Source organism: Rhinatrema bivittatum, chromosome 3, assembly GCF_901001135.1.
Source record: "Rhinatrema bivittatum chromosome 3, aRhiBiv1.1, whole genome shotgun sequence".
Lineage (NCBI taxonomy): Eukaryota > Metazoa > Chordata > Amphibia > Gymnophiona > Rhinatrematidae > Rhinatrema > Rhinatrema bivittatum.
Genome location: NC_042617.1, coordinates 316,682,899 through 316,700,999, shown reverse-complemented (window position 1 = coordinate 316,700,999; position 18,101 = coordinate 316,682,899). Strand labels below are relative to the sequence as shown.

Below are 18,101 nucleotides of genomic sequence, written 5' to 3'. Positions count from 1 at the left end.
TGGCTATTCACAGCAAGTGCCTCTACAATGCTTTATTTTTCCCAACCAAACAGACAATATCAAACAAGATAATAAGCAGAATGAAAAACAACATACATGCAAATTGCAAAAATCATATGTTCATCTGTCATATGTACATGAGTATGTGGAAGAGACTCCTAGGGAAAGGCACACCTGCCGTCAGCATCCTCGTTCCTAAAATGAAGATCATGTGAATGCATAGCTGTGGGGGATCTGCTTCCAAAGAGTGCAGACAAATACAGAAAGCACCTTTTGCCTTGTGGTGGCTAACCTGAACCCTTGGGAGGGGGAAGCTCCAACCAAAATTCCTCAGACCATGTATAGGAAAATGAGTGAGAGAGACCCTCTGCCAGATAACAGGGACCCGAATCGTGCAAAGGTTTAAAGCAATTTGAACCTGCACCAACGGTCCACAGAAAGCTTGGCGGTATCAGTGAACAGCTGTGCTGCCAAATTCTGCACTAACTGCAGCTTAAACAACATTTTCTTTAATAAGCCCAAATAAAGGACTTACAAGAATGCAGGATAGAGATAACTCAGGCATGAATCACAGAAGTAAGTGTGTCATTGCCCAAGAAAGAACGCCATCTCTTTAATCAATGTCAGATGAAAAAGGAGGATTTCACTACAGCCTGTACCTTGAATTTCATAGAAAGCTTTGAGTCCAAAAACTGCGAGCCTGGCAGGAAAACAGGAGGGGAACTCCAACCCTGCAGGTACTCAAACATTTCATCACCAACCCACAATGAATGGAGACTGGGGCTGAGGAGCGTGGGAGGGGACCATGAATAATGGAGGAACAGCCAACCGTATGACAGCTTTCTTCCAGCTTTACCCAATGCTATATCATTACATGTACCCAAGCATCTGTGAAAAGACCCTGCCCGTCCCATGGCGAAAGGATACAAGCAGAGACAGTTCCCCTTGCGATTCGAGTAACAAGACATGCAGTGGCCCTCTCGTCACGTCTCAAAGGATCACATAGCATCAGACCCACCTTAGCATCTGTATACACGTGCAGAAGGCCCACTCCATCTAGCTGGGGTGAGTGGAGTCCTCAGAGGAATGTGTCCTCTGGCAGCGACTGGGAGCATCATCAGAGCCCCTCAGTGCCTCTGGGTGACTTCAGCAAAGCGATGGAGGTGACCTGCGACCAGAAAGCACATCTGAATACTCTGCAGCTTCTCTTCTCTGCAAGGGAAAGGAAACATCCAAACTTCAACACACAAGCACATGTATGGCCCTGTGAATAATCATTTCTTCCTTTTCTTTCTGACAAGAGAAAAATAACAAAAACTGTCTTGCATAAGAATTGTGTGTTTGTATACAACCTCTCCCTCCACATACTATATATATATATATATATATATACACACACATCTAGCTATACCCCCACAAATGCACACACATATACACTTATATATCTATACACACACACACACACACATATATATGTACATATATATATCAATCCATTATTCCACATACATACACACATACATATATCTTTATACATACACACATATATATATATATACACACACACATACATATATATCTAGTATCTACACACATACATATATATCTATACACACACATATATATCTATATCCCCCACATTCATACACACACACACATATATATCTAAAAACATAGACACATATATATCTAAAGATCTAGAACTCGAGATGTGAAGTATAGAAAATAAATTAAAATAACAAATTTCACATTTTGGTCAGTTTATGGAGTTTTTTTTACAATCTCTGGTTAAAATGTGTTCCTCCTTTATCAATTAGTATCTCTTGTCCTTCTTATTATAGTCGATCTCTACATTCTGATGTTAGTTAGGTTGTATGCGTTTTTGAAAAGCCATGATTTTAGCCCACATTTAAATCTCTTTCTGTCTGGTACCAAACGTAACTTCTCATGTAGAGAATTCCAAAGTTTCAGACCCGCTATGGAAAACACTCGATCTCTTACTTACAACAGATCTCTGCTCCATGTTGTGGGAATAGTCAATAGCCCTTTATTTTGGGATCTTAGTGTTCACTGCGGTGTGCATGGTTGTAGTGTCAGGCATATCATACTGGTATTACTGGAATGGATGATTTTGAATATTAGCATTAAAACTTTAAAATAGATTCGGGATTGTACTGGCAGCCAGTGCAGAGAGATCAGCGAGGGTGTAATGTGATCAAATTTCCTATTTCTAACAACAGTCTTGCTGAGGTATTTTGTAATAATTGTAATGGTTTTAAGAGACATGCGGGAAGACTGAAAAATAAGGAGTTACAGTAGTATAGGTTTGAGAAAATTAGAGTCTGCAATACAGTACGTAAGTCCTCAAAAGTTAATAAAGGCTGCAACTGATGTAATATACGCAACTTGGCGTAATCTGTGTTAATTAATTAATTGATGCGCTTTTTCCTTGTAATTTTCTCATCTAGCTGGATACCTAGATCCCATACTTGATTTAAGGGAGTAATTTTGAAATTACCCAGGTATAGAGTCGGTGGTTTAGCTATCGATGAGTTTCTACTTAACCAAATTATTTCAGTCTTTTTAGGGTTTAATGTTAGTTTAATATGTGATAGTTCCTGCTGTATTGCTTTCATATAGGTTGAAAGTGTTGATACTGTATTTTCAAATGATTCCTGTTGGTGAATACTAATCCTGTAACTTGCCATTACCTGCTGATTTATAGCTATGAATGTTATTTTGTAAACCGTTGTGATCTTTACATGGATCGACGGTATATAAAATGTCTATATAAATAAATCCCCCCCCCCCCCACACACATATATACACACACACACACATATATCTAAAAACATACACACATATATATATATCTACAAACACACAGAAAAACATATATATATGTGCATATATATAAATGTAACAAAACATTGATGGGAAATGATCATGCAAAATTAAATTATTATTGGAATATGAAATTCTGGGAAATGTTATTGTGAATTTTAACATTATAAACATTATGTAAAATAGCTCTTGATTATAGAACATAACAACATAAGACATGCCATTCTGGGTCAGACCAAGGGTCCATTAGGCCCAGTATCCTGTTTCCAACAGTGGCCAACCCAGGTCACAAGTACCTGGCAGGAGCCCGAGGGGTAGATAGATTCCAAGCTGCTTATCCCAAGAATAAGCAGTAGATTTCTGCAGCTCCACCTTAATAATTGTTAATGGATTTTTCCTCCAGGAACTTGTCCAAACCTTTTTTAAATGCAGCTATACTAATTAGGGATGTGAATCGTTTTTTGACGATTTAAAACAATTGTCAGATATATTTTAAATCGTCAAAAATCATTAAGAGTCACGATACAATAGAAATTCCCCCGATTTATCGTGAAAAATCGTAAATCGGGGGAGGGGGGAGGGCGTGGAAAACCGGCACACCAAAAAAACCCCTAAACCCACCCCGACCCTATAAAACGAATCCCTTACCTTCCCCCACCCTCCTGAACCCCCCTAAAACTTTTTACGAGTACCTGGTGGTCCAGTGGGGGCACGGGGAACAATCTCCCGCTCTCGGTCCATCGGCGCCATTTTGGCTGCCACTCAAAAATGGCACCGATGGCCCGATAAAAAAACAACCCACCCGACCCTTTAAAAACGACCCCTTAGCTTCCCCCACCCTCCCGATCCCCCCAAAACATACCTGGTGGTCTAGTGGTGGTCCCGGGAGCGATCTCCCGTTCTCAGGCCGTCGGCTGCCACTCATAAAGATGGCGCCGATGGCCCTTTGCCCTTACCATATGACAGGATATCCGTGCCACTGGCCGGCCCCTGTCACATGGTAGGAGCACTGGCTGGCCGGCGCTATCTTTAAAGATGGTCGCCACCTTCGTAAAGATGGCCGCCGCCGTATTTAAAGATGGCTGCCGTCATCGTAAAGATGGCGCCGGCCATCCAGTGCTCCTACAATGAGACAGGAGCTGGCCAATGCCACGGATACCCTGTCATATGGTAAGGGCAAAGGGCCATCAGCGCCATCTTTATGAGTGGCAGCCGACGGCCTGAAAACGGGAGATCGCTCCCGGGGCCACCACTAGACCACCAGGTATGTTTTGGGGGGCTCGGGAGGGTGGGGGAAGCTAAGGGGTCATTTTTAAAAGGTCGGGTGGGTTTTTTTTTTTTATCGGGCCATCGGCGCCATTTTTGAGTGGCAGCCAAAATAGCGCCGATGGCCCGAGAGCGGGAGATCGGTCCCTGCGCCCCCACTGGACCACCAGGTAATCGTAAAAAGTTTTGGGGGGGTTCGGGAGGGTGGGGGAAGATAAGGGGTTAATTTTAAAGGGTCGGGCCTCACTACAAAAAAAATGATGTGAATCGGAACCAATTCCGATTCACACCACCCACATCACCCACGATCAGATTTTTCCCCCCCTCTAGCCGAACCCGATCGTTAAGACGATCGGGCACACGATTCACATCTCTAATACAAATAGCTTTTACCACATCCTCTGGCAACAAATTCCAGAGGTTAATTATGCATTGAGTAAAAAAATATTTTCTCTTATAAATTTTAAATATGTTTCTAGTAACTTCATTGTGTGTCCCCTGGTCTTTGAACTTTTCTGAAGAGTAAACAACTGATTAATGTTTACTCGTTCCATTCCACTCATTATTTTATAGACCTCTATCTCTTCTCCAAGCTGAAAAGTCCTAACCTCTTTAGCCTTTCCTCATAGGGGAATTGTTCCATCCCCTTTATCATCTTGGTTGCCCTTCTCTGTACCTTTTCTAATTCTGCTATATCTTTCTTCAGATGTGGTGAGCAGAACTGCACCCAATAAGCGAGATGAGGTCACACCATGGAGTGATACAGAGGCATTATGATATTCTCTGTTTTATTCTCTCTTCCTTTCCTAATAATCCCTAGCATTCTATTTGCTTTCTTGACTGCTGCCACACACTGAGCAGAAGATTTCAACGTATTTTCAACGATGACACCTAGATCCTTTTCCTGAGTGGTGACTCCTAATGTGGAACCTTGCATTGTGTAGCTATAATTTGAGTTACTTTTCCCTAAGTGCATCACTTTGCACTTGTCTACATTAAATTTCATTTGCCATTTGCATGCCCAGTCTCCCAGGTTTGCAAGGTCCTCTTGCAATTTCTCACAATCCTCTTGTGATTTAACAACTTTGAATAATTTTGGGTCATCGGCAAATATGATCATCCAACTTATTGTTCCCATTTCCAGGTCATTTATAAATATATTTAAAAGCATCGGTCCCAGAACAGATCTCTGGGGCACTCCACTATTCACCTTTCTCCATTGGGAAAATTTATCATTTAATTCTACTCTCTGTTTTCCATCTTTTAACCAATTCCCAATCCACGACAGGACACTGCTACCTATCCCATGATATTTTAATTTCCTATCAAGTTTCTCATGAGTGACTTTGTCAAATGCTTTCTGGAAATCCAGATACACTATACCAACTGGTTCACCGTTATCCATATGTTTATTTATGCCCTGTAGCAAATTTGTGAGGCAAGACTTCCCTTGCCTAAATCTATGTTGGCTTTGTCCCATTAAACTTTATTTATCTAAATGTTCAGCAATTTTGTTCTTTACGATAGTTTCTACCATTTTACCTGGTATAGACGTCAGACTCACTGTTCTATAATTTCCTGGATCATTCTTTGATCCCTTTTAAAAATTGGCATTACATTGACAACCTTCCCGTCTTCAAATACCATAGCACAGATGATGTTATTGATAGTTTACAAATTTCCAATAGTAGGTCCACAAGTCATTTCTCAGTTCTTTCAGCACTCTGGGATGTACACCATCTGGTCCAGGTGATTTGCTACTCCTTAGTTTGTCAATTTTCCCAAGTACATCTTTCAGGTTCACTGAGATTGATTTCAGTTCCTCTGAATCATCATCTTTGATTATCATTTTTGGCATTGGTATATCTCTAAAGGAAGTGAAGGACAGGCATATCTCACCAAATCTAAATTAGCAAAAAGGCATAGGGTGTGTTGCAAAATGGACATCACGTGCAGATATACAATGCAAACAAGAAGCAGGAATAAAATAAAAAGGTTGGCAAATTTTCATCACAGTCATTCTTCATCGTGTTTCATTCTTACTTGCAGCTTTTTTCAACTTTTGTCATTCCTGCCTTCTTTTTAGATTCTCCTAACCCTCATAGACACTATCAGTAGCAGTGACCAGTATATAAAAGTGGTATGTACTCCTATATGAAAAGGTCCTACACAGATTTCTAGGGTGTATGGAGTTTTAACGGAACTTATAATACCAACACTTTTTCTAAATGGGCTTAGAAAAGTATTACAATGAGATGCTTGATGCACTGGATCAATTCATGTCATCATTCATAGTCCTTTTGGTTCTTTCTTTCAGATATTGTTACATTACTTAATGCAGTATGGTATGTACTCTTTTTAATTTATTGTAGCCACTCTGGTCTGTTGCTTGTTTAACTGTTCATTTGTTTTAAAAAATATTTAAAAAAAATTCTCAACATTTACTTTATCTTATAGCATTGTTCCTCCTGATGAAGTCAGGGAATATAAGAATTGTGAAAAGCACTGCAAGGAATTAAATCATTGTCACTGTAACTGCTTAAATCTTTGAGCATATTCTACATACATCTCTGCATTTACGTTTGTTATATGGGTATATCGCTTACATATTCCTCACTGAATACTGAAGCAAAGAATTCATTTAGAGGTAGATTTTAAAAAGCCTACGCATGTAGGTAGGATTACATGCGCTGGGCCTAGTTTAGAAAGGCCTGGCGACGCGTAAAAAGCCCCGGGACGCAGTCATTTACTGCTGTGTTGGAGGATTGCATATCAGCAGGCTGCCAGCAGGCACAACAGGTAAAATAAAGGCCGGGGAGGGGTCTAGGTGAGGGCTAGGGGGTGGGAGGGGAAGGGGAAGGGAGGTTAGGTTAGGGGGTTGTGAAGTTCCCTCCCAGGCCGCTCTGATTTTGGAGCGGCCTGGGAGGGAACGGGGGAAGGCTGCGGGCGTTGGCACATGCAAGTTGCACAACTGTGCACCCCCTTGCGCGTGCCGACCCCCAATTTTATAACATGCATGCACCTGCGCGTGCATGTTATAAAATCATGCATCTATGTGCACGCGCTGGGTAGCGCGCACACATGGACGCGCGCAACTTTATAAAATCTACCCCTTAGTCTTTTTGCTATGGCTTTGTCATCCCTAAGTGCCCCATTTATCCCTTGATCATCTAATGGTCCAGCTGACTATCTCGCAGGCTTTTTACCTGCAATGTACCTGAAAAAGAAGGTTTGGTGGCAATTACTTGGAAAACTTAGGATACGTTTCATACATTGGCACCAAATTGGATATCAAAATAAAAGATTGCAATTGAGATGAAGGCAGCAGTCCAGCAACAAGAGGGGGGCTTCCCAGTCTTTTGCATCGAGTATCACATGTATGAATTTTTACCCACCGGTGAGAAGGTGTACATGTGCATGCGTTGGTTGAAGCGTCACTCCTAATAGGCCGGGGTTTATGTGGTTGATGATATTGAAAATTAGTGTTAATACTTTATAAAGAATTCTGGATTGTACTGGTAGCCAGTGCAGTGCTATCAGTGAGGGAGTTATATGGTCAAATTTCCTTCTGCCTAGTAAAAGTCTTGCTGAGGCATTTTGTAATAATTGTAGTGGTCTTAATGTTCCTGAAGGTAGGCCTGGTAATAGGGAGTTGCAGTAATCTATGTCTGAAAATATTAGTGTTTGTAAAACAGTGCAGAAGTCTTGTAAAGTTAATAATGGTTTCAGCCGATGTAATATTCTCAGCCTGGAGTGTCCTTTTTTCATTGAAAAGTTCTCATCGATCTGTATTACCAGGTCCTGTACTTGATCTGAAGGTCTAGGGGTGGTGGTTTGATTATAGAGGAGATTCTCCTTAACCATTCAATGTCAGGGTTGTTTTTGTGTTTAGTGTTAGTTCTTGTTGTACTGCCTTCATGTATGTAGACAGAGTCGATGCAGCTTTTTCAAGCGATTTGTTGAATCGGATGTAGAACTGAATGTCATCTACGTGTAAGAAGAAGTTGATTCCTAGTTCCATTAGTACTGAACATAGAGGCAGCATATAAATGTTGAATAGTGTTGCAATGCTGAGAGTGCTGAACCCTGGGGGACACCTGTATCGATTGTGAAGATGTCAGATATGTGATTGCCCAGTCTGACTAATAGAAGGACTAGGGGGCACTCCATGAAGTTAGTGTGTGGCACATTTAAAACTAATCGGAGAAAGTTCTTTTTCACTCAACACACAATTAAACTCTGGAATTTGTTGCCAGGGGATGTAGTTAGTGCAGCTGGGTTTAAAAAAGGATTGGACATTACCTGCTATTAATAAAGTTGACTTAGAAAATAGCCACTGCTATTATAGCATCAGCAGCATGGGATAGACTTAGTTTTTGGGTACTTGTCAGGTTCTTATGGCCTAGATTGGCCACGGTTGGAAATAGGATGCTGGGTTTGATAGACCCTTGGTCTGACCCAGTATGGCATGATATCATGTTCTTATGACCTACATGACAAGAAGGAAGAGAACCATTTGATAACATTTCCATCAATTCCAATTTTTCTCAACTGTTGGCATAGCAGGGTATGGTCCACAGTGTCGAAGGCTGCCGTTAAATCAATTAGTACCAGGATATAAGATTCATCATTCTCAAACCCTGTAGTACAGGATCTGTTAAAGAAATGAGTAAAGTTTCTGTTGAATGATTTTTATTGAATCCGAATTGATTTGGATATAGAATATCATTGTCTTCCAGATGGTTTTCTAGTTGGGATAACACTGCTTTCTCTAGGACTTTTGCAGTAAAAGGCAAGTTGTACATTGGTCGATAATTATCCCAATTGTCAATTCTTCCAGATTTATTTTTTAGGATTGGTTTAATCACTGCTTGTTTTGCCCAGCAGGGACCAATCCTTCTGTTAGCAAGTGGTTGAGTATGGTTGCGATTGTTGGAGTGATTATGCTGTGTACCATTTTCAGAGAACTTGCAGGCATTGGATCCAATGGATGTATAGCAGGCTTAATTTTTGTTACAATTTGGTTAATTTCGAGTTTACATACTATGTTGAATTCATTCCATGTTTGTCCATGTTTTGCTTCAGGTTATTTTGTTGGTGAGCATTTGGAGAATTGTATTTTTAAGTTATTGATGTTATCTAACAAAGAAGTGGCATATTATTCATTGCAGGAATTCTTTGAAAAGAAATCGCTGTTCAAGATGGAGGAAAATGGGTCCTTGATTAAATTTTTAATTGTTTCAAAGAGTAATTTGGAATTGAATATTACACCATGAATCTGTTTAGCATAGTAGTCTTTTTCTACTTTATTGATTTGTTTCTGGTATTTTGTTAGTAGGGATCTGTATCTTTCTAGGGATTCTGTAGATTTGCATTTCCACCATTGTTTTTCAGATTCTCTTAGTGTCTGTTTAGTGTCTTAGCTCTTCGCTGTACCATGGTTTCTTTTGTTTAGAAGTATTATGTTCTTTTTGGAATGTTTTTGTCTGCACTGGGCTTAATTTATCTGTTATTTCATTGACAATTTTAGCCTAGAAGTCAAAAGCTGTGGCAGCATTACCTTGATTAAAATCAATTATTTATTTTTTATTGTTTCTTCAAGTATTTTTGGTTCTATCTTTTTTTCTGTAGGTGAAAGATTGATTGTTATTTGAGTTTGTTTGCTTTATGTTGAGGAGAGTTATTTCTGCTTTTATTAGTTGGTGTTCAGTCCAGGGCAATATATTGTGAAAAGAATTAATTAGGCAATTATTGGGAATGGCAAATATTAGGTAAGGGATATGTCCTGCTTTATGAGTGGGGTAGGTTACAAATTATGACCAACCCATTGCTTCCATAGTATCTAAAAAGATTTCACATGCTGTAGTTTTAGGTGTGTTATCTACATGTAGGTTAAAGTCTCCTACGATTATTGTAGAGTCAGGTGAAAGGAACGCTTTAGTGAATATTTCAGTTAGAGGTAAGCAGTCTTTTTGTAGTATTCCTGGGAGGAAGGGGGGGGGGGGCAATAGACCAAACCTATGTTTAGTTGTGGTGATTTTAGTATTGCCACCTCGTAGAGAGGGTTAATCTTTTTTTTTACTCATTAGTAGGCCCCCACCTTTACATTTCTGTCTGGGGAAGAGAAAGATGCCATAGTTGGGGTGATCAATTTGAGTTAATAGCACATTACATTTGTCTTTCAGCCAGGTTTCCGTTGTGCAGAACATAGCAGGATTTAGTTACTCTAGCCGATCATTTATTAGTGGAATTTTTTTTTATGGTGACTAAATATTCAATAATAGGAGTATAAACATTAGGCAGGAAGAGATTACAGGAGAGTTGTTACTTATGGTGGTGTATATGAGCTTTGAGCTCTTTCTTTGCTTGTGTTTTGAGGTTTTTCGTAGATTTCCGTAAATTCCCCTACCTGTGATGGTTTCAATGAGGTAAGAAGGCTCCATTAATCTAGCTGTTTGGTAAGAGAAAGATTAAATAGTTGTTTCAGGCTTCACTTTGGGCACGCATGAAGGGGTGCACAAAGGTGCAGGTTCCTTTGTCGCGCTCCTTCGTTTGCGTGCCAGCATTGCGAGGGCTTCCTTCTGCCCTCGTTGGTGTTGGAGGGCGGGTTGAGGGGTGGTCAGTGGGCATGCACAAGCCAGTCGGGCCTGGCATCTGCTTTCCTTCTCCGGGGGGGGGGGGGGGGGGGAGCGCCACCTCAGGTCAGGTCCCCTCTTGTCCCACTCTCTGGAGGGGAGCCGATGTCAGGGCCTGTCCACCGGAGCGCCGGTCGTGCTTGATTCCCAGCATTGCGAGGGCTTCCTTCTGTCCTCGTTGGTTTATATCTATATCCCTACATATACACACACCAACATATTTACACAGACATATATGTATACCCCCAGATACATACACTCACAAAAACATATCTATATACAGACACACATATACATATCTATACCCCCAGATAAATATACCCACACGTACATCCTTATATACACACACATAAACACATATATATCTACATACAGACACACTCTATTTGTTGACCAGTATGCCTCACTAAGAGCTCTGAGATTCTCTCAGCAGAAACTTCTTAACTGCCTCCATCTTGTGAAATGAAGCTGAGTCCTCTCGTCATTCATCTGTCTCTGTTCGAGCTCCCAAGCTTTGTTCTTCTTTTACAGATTACAGCAAGTTCAGAAAAGATATTAATGCTTGGCTGTTCAGACACGTTTTTAGCATGAACTGATTTTATTGTTTTGAACCTGCGTTATAATTGTTACTGAATCTTTTTGTTTTTACTTTTATTGGATTTTTATCTTGCATTATGTTGGTTTTATGTTGTTAATCATTTTGTAGTTTTCATTACTAGGAAATATTTTTAATTGTAAACCACTTTGATTTGCTCTGAAAGATGGTGTAATACTAGCAATAAACTAAACAAGCAAGCCAGCTAGGCTGCAGCTGGAAGGATGCCTAAAATTAGCTGGCTGTCGTTAATCATTGGCTGATGGAAAATAGGCCCCTGTGTTCATATGCATGATTCACAGTGTGCTTCTGCATCCCCGCTGCCAGCCAGAGAAGCTTTACCACTTATAGGATATCACTTATTCATTTATTTGTTACATATATAGCATAGCCGGGTAGATCTGAACCCCCACCACCACCTCCCCATCCATGTGAACTGACATAGCCAGCTAGCACTGAAAATCTACACTATTCAACTATTTCCTACCCTTCTTTCTGATCAAACCACCTGTCCAGGAGCACCTACATTTCAAATGACTAAATATAGCCACCCAGTGAACAAAGTCAGCTATATTTATATTAAATCCAAAGCTCACAACTGCTCAGCTTGAATCCATTTAAAGACAGCTATAACCTTGAGAAGATATACCTCGCAGGACTATAGTACTGCCTGGTTCCTCCTATTTACGCTGCTCCAGCTGTGCCTATAACCTTCCCTGCACTGTGCTGAGGAGACCTCCACATAAGGACCATAAGGCACCAAATTCATGTTGCAGCATCAGTTTCTTTGATGCTGCAACATGAATTTGCTGCCTTATGGTCCTTATGTGGACCATAAGGCAGCAATCCAATCAGTTTCTTTGATTGGGTAAGCAGAAATCAGATAAGGCAAATGTACCTAGTATGATAAACTTGGATTTCACCAAAGCTTCTGATACTGTGCAGCACAGGAGACTCGAATATAAACTTGAGCAGTCTGGGGGTGTGTCCCAGCATTGAAGACTGGAGTAGAAACTGGTTGAGCTGCAGTGGTAGATGGAAGTAAATGTAAATCAGTTATTTACTCTCTTAGAAAATAAAAGGACTAGGGGGCACTCCATGAAGTTAGCAACCAGCTCATTTAAAACACATCCGAGAAAATTATTTTTCACCCAATGCATAATTAAGCTCTGCAATTCATTGCCAGAGGTTGTGGTTACAGCAGTTAGTGTAACTGGGTTTAAAAAAGGTTTGGATACATTCCTTGAGGAGAAGTCCATAAACCGCTATTAATCAATAAGGAACAGTAGCTTGGGATCTATTTAATGTTTGGGTACTTGCCAAGTACTTGTGACTTGGATTGGCCACTGTTGGAAACAGGTTACTGGGTCTGATGGATCCTTGGTCTAACCCAGTATGGCATTTCTTAGGTTCTTATGTTCCCAGGATCACACACAGACAGTGACAGAGCTGGATAAGAGTTGAAGCACAGGGAGATAAAGAGACTCACCCAGGGACACACACAGAGAGTCAGTGACAAAGCTGGGATTAGAGCTCAGGCACAGGAAGATAAAGTGACTCTCTTAAATATCTCTGTTTCTTCTGCCTGAAATGGAGGTCTGTGTATCACATCAGTATAAAAGGATTTTATGTGAATCCAGTGTTCCTCCTCCTTCCCTCGTAAGGCTGCAGTTCTGTTGCTTTAATGTTTTTAATACTAGAGGTTACACATCACCCCAGCAGTGAGCTCTTTACTGTGGCCTGTGGCTTGGCGTGGGAGGCTGGAAGTGTGAGCACTCTTTCCCCCTTGCATCCTCCTTTGTCCTTCCCACTTTCTCTCACCTACCCTCATCCCCTTCCTCTCCCCCCCTTGTGTACTCTCTGCTCTCACTCCTCTTACTCCCCCCTCATTTCTTCTCCCACACCTCTCACTAACCCCTTCCCTGTCTTCTCTGATTCTCTCACCCTTCTACTCTCCCACTCCTCACTCACTCTCCCGTCTTCCCTCCTCTCTCACTTTCCCTTTCCTCATTACTTTTTCTCTCATACACATACTCTTCACCTACTCCCCCATCTTCCTTCCCCCATCTTCCCTCCTCTTTCAGTCACCCCGTCATTTCTCTAGCATCCATTTTCCTGTCGATAAGCAGGCTGAATTAGCCATGCTCTCTGGGATGTCCTCCGGGCGGCCTGGGCGGAGCTTCACAAAGATCACAGAGCTTTGGCTCGGTGCAGCTGCGTGTCCTTTCCTGAGTGGCGCCATCTTCCTCCTTCAGTTTGTTTTTCTCCACGCTGCAGGCTGCACGGTCAGCTACGTTTCTTGTCTCCTCAGTCTTTTCTTCTACAAGTTTTTCTCTCAACAATAGCACTTTTAAGGGCTACCATAGCTCCAAAGCTGCCTGGCTTTAAATACTACCAGTGCGGCAAGATAATGTGCGTTACAGATGGGCATGATTACAGTTATCTCTGCCTGGGCCCGTACCACGACCAGTCATCTTGCTGGGACTGTGGTTGCCCTGGGCCCAGCGCCAACAGGCACGGAAGATCTCCCGGCTAAGGAAGATAGCATGGGGTCCTATGCCCCGATGTCAGAGTGGCTGTCAGGCCATTCCTCACTGGGGCCCAGCATAGGCCTCTCCCCCTTGGAGCATTTGGTGCAAAAACAGGACAGGTGGGTCATCCTGCCAAAGTGCCCCGTGCCTCCATGCCTTGGTGAAGCCACGAGTTTCAGGAGATGCACCAAAACCACCCTCGCATAAGGCTGTGTCGCCGGAATCGTGGAAGCCTTCCCACCAACGCCAGTGTCAAAGCCGAACACCAATGCGACACATGTGTCGAAGATGAAGTATCTGGATACTCGACACAAGGATGCATCGAGGGCCTCTGATGCAGTGAAGCAGGTCTGATGAGCTTCAGCCGCATCGTCACATGCCAAGGAAGGCACGATACAGACACCGGCTATGGCTCAGGTATCGAAGCACACGACGCAAAAGGACCAGGATTCACGTCTGACTCACCAGTGGGTGGGCAAGTCCTCACAAGACTCCTCACAAGTCAAGACCAGTCGTGGACCTTCATATTCTCTCCAGAGGTGATCATGTTCTCTCCAGAGGAGATGGTTGAACTCTGTTTCTCGGATGTGGAGCCACTCTTAGAACATCTCTCCACTGATTCTTCTGACTCCTCTGGGAGAGTTTATTTGAACATGTCTTCTGTATCCAGAAGGAAGAGGAGTTCCTCTCATTTACAAGAACCCCCTCGAGAAGAGACATAAAAAGTCTCATAGGAGTGAAGTGTCTGAACATTGCCTCAGGGGTCTGGATTCGAACATCTTACTAGCCGCAGTACCTCCATCAAGCCACGGTCACAAGAGGCAGAGTCCCATTCTTGGCCAGGGGGGCTTGCATCCCAAGCAATGTCACAAATTTCAGAAATCCTGTCACACTTATTCTCTTCCTTTGAAGGCAAAAAGGGTTGCCCATCGAGTCCTCCTTTGAAAGATCTCTCACGGGCTGGAAGGTCCCTGAAGAGAAGCCTCTGAGTCCATGCCCTCAGTTTTCCACACAACCGGATATGGGTCTGGAGAACTCCCCTCCGTCCTCGCCAGGTTTATATACAGGGATTCCATCGGATCTGTCAGAGGATCCACCAGAACCATCCTCACCTCCAGAGGACCTTTCCTACTCCAGGTTTGTAGAAAAGGTGGGAACTTGCCTCAACATTGAGACCAAGAAAGTTCCAGATCCACAAGTGGAGGTATTGGGAATCCTAAAGATATTTGAGATTCCAGCCGAGCTTATGGCCTTACTATCCCATGCCATCTTGGATTCAGTGATGGCGAAGACCTGGGAGTCCTCTTTCTCTGGTCATCCTCCAGAAAAACTGACCTCAAATTCAGAATGCGGCAATCACTATACTATGGCATGGTCCAGCTTGCGCATGGCTCGGTGGTGGTCAAGACAGCCATGAAATACTCAAAAAAGACCTGCCTTCACTCCAATACCCCACCGGGTTGGGACTACAGGTATTTGGATGACTTCTGAAAGAGAGCCTTCCAAGTGGGTATGCTGAATACAAAAATACAACAGCATCAGTTTTATATCACTCAATACCTGTATGAGTGCTTGCAGTCCCTAAAACCCCACCTTGCGTTTACCTCAACAGAAACAGCTCTCCCACAGCTATTCTTTGACTTGGAAGAGGGGTTGCAGCATCTGCTCCATACGATATACGAGGCCTTCAAGAAATCAGTCCATCAGTGGGATCAATAGCAGCATGAAGAATAACCTGGTTATGACTATGAGTAGTGCCATCCGGGAGGATGTGCATGAAAAGCTGGCAGACATCCCGTGTAAAGGCGACAATTTGTTCAGGGACAAGCCTACGGGAGACAGTCTCCCAGCTGAAGGAGCAGAATGTGGTGGTCCTGTCCCTAGTGTCACCAATGGAGCAGCAGCCCCCTGACAGGAGATACTACCAGAGCTACTGGAAGGGCTATTACCAGAGGCACCCCTTCAGGCCATACCCGCCTTACTGCCCACCAAACTTCCAGCAAAGCAGACCGCAACCACAACAGCAGCAACCCAGGGTTAAAGCATGGAGCCAGTGTCAACAGCGGCAACCACAAAACAACAACCCCAAACTCCAACAGGGATTTTGAAGGTAGCCAGGTCACCTCTACTGCTGCTAGTGGGTGCAGGATATCGCTCTTCTATGATTCTTGGGAGGCGATTACCTCAGATCGTTGGGTGTTAAATATCATCAGGGAAGGATACCCACTGAACTTCAGAGCCAGCCCCATCCTTCCACACCTAGTACACTTCCCTTCAGTTCCACATGCATGGCTATCAGCATTTACTTCAAGAGGAAGTAAACAGCCTACTTCATCAACGGGCTGTCCAGCGGGTGCCTCAGCTCCAACTAGTCAAGGGATTCTACTCCCAATACTTCCTTATTCTCAAGAAGTTGGGAGGGCTCCACCTAATCCTGGACCTGCAGGCTCTCAACAAATTTATTCAGAAGAAGTTCAAGATGACGTCTCTCAAGTCGATCCTACCCTTTTTTGCAACCCAACGACTGGATGTGCTCGCTGGATCTCAAGGATGCATACTCCCACATTCCGATGCACCGCTCCTCCTGATACCTCCTCTATTTTCAAATCAATATACATCACTACCAGTACAAAGTCCTCCCCTTTGGACTATCATCTGCACCGAAAGTCTTCATGAAGTGTTTAGCAGTAGTGGTCGCCTATTTAAGAAGAAAAGGAGTACAACTATTTCCTTATGTGGACGATTGGTTGCAACCACCACTCTTCAATCATACCTGGAAATGACAAAATGTTGTCTGGAAGGGCTGGGATTTGTCATCAACCTCGAGAAATCCAGCCTTCAATCCACGCAAACTCTACAGTTCATTGGGGCCAGGATAAATACAGTCATGGGGAGAGCGTTCTTACTTACAGATAGAGTCCAAACTCTTCGCAACCTGGCCTCACAATTGAGGGACTGTGCATGCCCCTCAGCTCATCAGAATCTGATCCTCCTGGGCCACATGGCAGCAGCAATATACAAGTACCAAGCACTTGTCTGCACATACACCGCCTGCAGTGGGTCTGGCGACGGCATGCATGGGTGTCCATGTGAGTGCTATCTCTGCATATCATCACCCATGCAACGGGCTTCCGGTATCCAACCATCCTCTAATCTCCCGTTTCATGGAAGGGATCTTGCAATTATGACCGCCTGTAATGAAACCCCCTGTTCCATGAGACCTTAACTTAGTGCTGGAACCGCTCATGCTTCCTCCCTTCGAACCATTGCATAGCAGCCATGTGAAGTATCTAACTTGGAAGGTGCTCTTCCTGGTTGCTGTGACCTCGGCAAGAAGAGTCAGTGAGCTACAGGCACTGGTTCACTACTCCCCATATCTGCAGTTTCATCATGACAAGGTTACCCTGCGAACACATCCCTCTTTTTTATGTAAGGTTGTATCGGCTTTCCGCTTGAATCAGACCACACTGCTGATGTTCTTCCCAGAATCGCATGAAAATGAGAGGGAACGGATCCTTCACAAATTGGACTGCAAAAGAGCCTTACCTTCCTATAAACGAAGAACACATTCCAAGAAAAGGACTTCTCAACTGTTTGTTTCCTTTAACCTGAATGCACTGGGCCTGCCGGTAGCCAAACAAACTCTGTCCAATTGGATTTCTCAGTGCATTCACTTCTGCTATGTCACACGAGTAACAGGTCTTTTTGGCACGCCAAAGGCACACCAAGTAAGAGCAGTAGCAGCTTCAGTGGCTCATCTCCATAAGATACCTTTGCTGGATATTTGTAAAGCTACCAACTGGTCATCACTGCATGCTTTCACATCTCACTACTGTCTTGACCAGAAGGCCTCTTTGGACGTAGCGCTGGGCTTGGAAGTGCTAGAATCAGCATCAAGATAATGAGACTGTCCACAACAAGGGTGCGTTGAGTGCACAGTGACCAACCAGGACTGCGGGACCCTGAAAAGTCCCATCTCCAAGTCTTCAAACTGCACTCACAACCCTCAGCTGGAGACTCCCAGACAGCATGGCTAATTCATCCTGCTATCTACAGAAAACACCATTTATGGTAAGCAAACTTGCTTTTTCTCCCCTTTTCTCTATCCCCCTCTTGCTCTCACATTCGGGCCGATTCAGTGAAGTCTGCCGGAGAGTGGGCAAATGCCCGCTCTCCCGGCGTGCGCACAGGCCACTTGCCTGTGCGCGCGATTCAGTATTTAAATGAGGC

General features: G+C 43.2%; 1 protein-coding gene across 2 annotated transcripts in view; it reads right to left on the bottom strand.

The window, feature by feature from the left end:
• HS3ST5 (heparan sulfate-glucosamine 3-sulfotransferase 5) overlaps window positions 1-18,101 on the bottom strand; it is a 348,445-nt gene that overhangs the window by 196,214 nt on the left and 134,130 nt on the right. For both annotated transcript variants that reach the window (XM_029595236.1, XM_029595237.1), the window contains exon 2: window positions 1,019-1,212. The gene's annotated coding sequence lies outside the window, so the exon portion shown is untranslated. The remainder of the gene's footprint in view (window positions 1-1,018; window positions 1,213-18,101) is intronic.